This window comes from Limulus polyphemus, unplaced genomic scaffold (genome assembly GCF_000517525.1).
Source record: "Limulus polyphemus unplaced genomic scaffold, Limulus_polyphemus-2.1.2 Scaffold202, whole genome shotgun sequence".
In the NCBI taxonomy this organism is placed as follows: Eukaryota; Metazoa; Arthropoda; class Merostomata; order Xiphosura; family Limulidae; genus Limulus; species Limulus polyphemus.
This window is the reverse complement of record NW_013665812.1, coordinates 837,239-841,203: the sequence shown is the minus strand read 5'-3', so window position 1 is coordinate 841,203 and position 3,965 is coordinate 837,239.

Sequence of the window (3,965 nt, the reverse complement as noted above, 5' to 3'; positions counted from 1 at the left end):
CTCGAACCTTCGGGAATTGTCAGGAGATTACTAGATATAGGGTAGACTGGTATATATAAGAGGGTGACGGGACAACAATGTGTGTAGACAGTGAGTAATTGATCTGCAGTGAGAAAGTATTGTTGAAGTTAACGTTCGTTATAGCGTTTTTTTAGCGCGACTGTTGAAAATAAGTGTATCAGTAAAGTTATATTCAGAAAGAATAAACCAGTTTTATTAAGTAAGGACTTGTGTCGCTAAAGTTTCGTCGGAACGATGTTACGGAAAGTTAATTAACAAACGGAGACGTAACAGTATTAATTGCTATAAACGACTTCACATAGTTTAGCAAGTCAAAAAGATAGAAAATTAAAGTATCGCCAAAGAAAAAAAAGACAATTCAGAAGAAAGTAACAAAGAGTTTAGAAAACATTAGCATGCCTGTAGAGATTACTGATGCAAATACTGTACAATAAAATGAATTTGAGCAACAACAGGAAAAAAAAAACTAAAACTACAAACACACACAAAAAAACAGTAACATCATGGATACTGAAACACAGGAAACACGTATAGAAACAGATGACTTCACATTAGTAACAAAAAAGAAATGAAAACCATCTCAAAACACAAACCAATAAAAAAAAACATTATAAGATAACACATTCACAGCCACCAAAACACACAATCATCATTGAAGGCATACCAGAAACATACAAAGAATTGCAATTAGCAAGTGAAATTCGAAGGTGTAAACCGAATGTAAAAATTGTGGGAATCAAACATCTTACTCAGGGCACTGTTTTAGTCAGAGGTTCTGAGGCAGCTGATCTAAACAGTCTCCTCAAAGAATAGCCTCTTGATTCTTTCAAGCCAGGACACATCACACTTCACTTATCAGGAACCGAAACAAACATGAAAGCCTTTGATATCAATGATATTTATTACAGTATTGAAATAGAAGAAATTCAAAATGGATTTACATAAAACGATATTTCTTTCACAAAAGTAAAAGAATCATGTCAAAAAGAATAAAAAAAAAAACAACAACAAATAAACCTAGTAAAAGTAAACACACAAGAAACCCAGGATATCCAGAGTATAATATCAAATGGAATTAGTCTCTCGTATCAGAGATTAAGTGGAAAAAAACAAAAACACTTGTCGTAGTCGTAATGCAATGTTACAACTCGTAAATCTCTCCCACGATGTGTAGGCCATCATATCTCAAAATGTAAAAAAGAACATGAAAACCCTCAGTGCTGTAATTGTAAACAAAGACAAACAGCAAATTGCAAAGGTTGTTCCAAACATAAGGACACCAAAGAAAGAATATATAACAATATCGAACAACACAAAACAAAATAAACCAAACACAAAAGGCGGTAACAAAAACACCACTACTGTCCACACCAATACAAATACCAAAACCAACAACTTCAACTACTCAGATCTCACAAACATATAACTATGCAGAAGCTGTGCTTTCACCAAATAATAAGTAAATAAATCAGAACAAACAAACACAGAAAAATGAGAAAACAATCACAGAACAACATCCAAATAAAAACGAAAATCTAATAAATAATACAAATAATCAGCTATCAGTCTCTACTATTAATCCTATCACAGAAGCAATCATAAACACCTTTACAGAAATTCGTACATAAATACCCAAATTCACAAAAGTAAACAGATGACATAACCTTACTTTTCTGAAATAGCCAAGAAACACTCCACTTCGATAATCTAACATATAATTCATACTCATACTTCTTCACTCGTATAAAATTTAAACAATCACCCATTACCAGAACTTACCACATTACCTAAATTAAAATACTAAATCTGTATTTATAAGGTATTTTAAGTAAAATGCACACTCGATTAAATAATCTAGTGAAAAGTGATAAATTACCAATAAACTGTTTGCAAAGTGTTTTCCACAACCAAATGAAGCAAAGTGGTAATGAAGCATTAAATGCTACTGTATTATATATATTCATGGGCATGGTCCCGAAGAAGGAAGAAGAACAGTGTTTAAAAATGTTTTAGCACTATTTTCATGAGTTATTCCCTATCATTTGTCAGTTTAAAATAGAAACGGTATAGGAGGGAGTGTCAGGGTTTTAGAACATTTCTGTTGAGATTCTTCTACAGTAGGTATCTGCGACTTGTTGGCGATAAATTCGAACAATAAATGGACAACAATCAATTTACTTGTTTTAAAATAATATATTCAAAACAAGTCAAACGTATGTGCAAAAATTCTTTACACTATAGGATGTCAGAGTTGTATCTAAATTTCTAAATAATTCTCTTTTCTTCTCAAAAGTCTACTCAGGCTGATTCAATAATTTATAATCCAATTGACTAGACGAACTATTTTACTTTGTTTCTTACTGAACAAACTGCGATAGATTCACTTACGCTACTACGTGGGTTATCACAATTGTATCTTGAACTTTAAATAATTGTTTCCTTTTCGTCAAAGTCCACAGAGACTGGTTCAATTACTTTAGAACACCCACTGAAAAGACAAAGTATTCTCCTTATCTCTACTAAACTTTGAAACTCACTTTAAAGTGTCGCCCATTATGGCTAATCACTCGCATGCCGGCTAACTTTATGTTTTCTAACTATTTTCTCACTGAACTTGACTTGCACTCGCTTGGTCGCCTGTGTTTATACGCTGTTCACCGAGGCCTGGAAGTTTCTACAACCTAGGACACGCTATGATGTAACAATACTCAGTTAAGGTAACGAGAAAAATGCCAAAGATTCCAGTAAAGCCTAGACAACAATGTAATTGCAAACACAACGTATGACTCATACAGAGTTACTTAATAACATTTGTCACAACCAACACTTTTAAAACATTCAATCTTCAACATTCCTATCTTAAAACTAAACTACCATTAAATATTAAGTTACAAAATAAACTAAATAATAACACTTACACTAAATAGTCTTGTATATCTAACAATAAGCTCCTCTTCAAAAAAAATATTTACAACATATTTTTCACTATATACAAAGAATATTCTTCATTCATATACTAAGTCTTTTCATATAATCTACATTCACATTTACAGTTTTTTTGTTTTTGGTCTCTCTTCTTGTAGGGCCTCCAGTAGGGCTTCACCTTGACACCCTCCCTTCTCTTCATCTTGATCTTGTGTTGCCCGAGATCTGTCTTTCCCAGTCTATCTGTATACTGACCAGCACAGTAAATCTTGTTCCTCTTCTTGCCAGCCAGCCCTTCACTTATGCTGACGTCCTTGTATGTCTCATCTCCATCCAGCAGTCTTAGGCCTAGTAGGTCTTTATCTTCTATAATGAAGTCACTACCTTCATACTCCGAATCTATGGCAGCCACATCTGTACCTCAATTGCTACACCCATAACGTCTTCTTCCCTCTCGAAGTACCCCATCAACAGATTGACATGGTAGATCTTGGTCATCCCATCCACTTTACCCTTACACTGCATTCTGTTGAGAACTTCCTGTACATCAAATGGTATTTTCCACTGCAGGGTGAGTTTGTTGCTGGCTGTAGGTAGCAAAACTAAGACCTTCTGTCCGACCTCAAAATGTTAATCCTTGACCTTCTTGTTATATAAGTACTTCTTACTGCCTTTGGTGTGTTTAGCTGCACCAGTAAAACTGCTTTGATAGGCCCCGAACTTTCTGCAGAGAAGGGTCTTTCTTCTGCACTTCCTTCAGCCCCCATGAACCTACATCTAGGATGTCCCTTTAAGACTTTAAGAGACTTCACATCTTGTTTGCTCTTCTTCCCTTGAGCTCTTGTAGTGACTGCAGATGCCACATCAGTCTTCTTTCTGTCTAGTTCCTCCAAATTTCTACTACCTGACATGTTTCCAATCACCAAGTCGTATAATGGTGCACTGATACACATAGCCTCAAGGTCTCCTACATAATATGGAGTATCCACCTTTATTTTTGCTATGGGAAACTTTCTCAC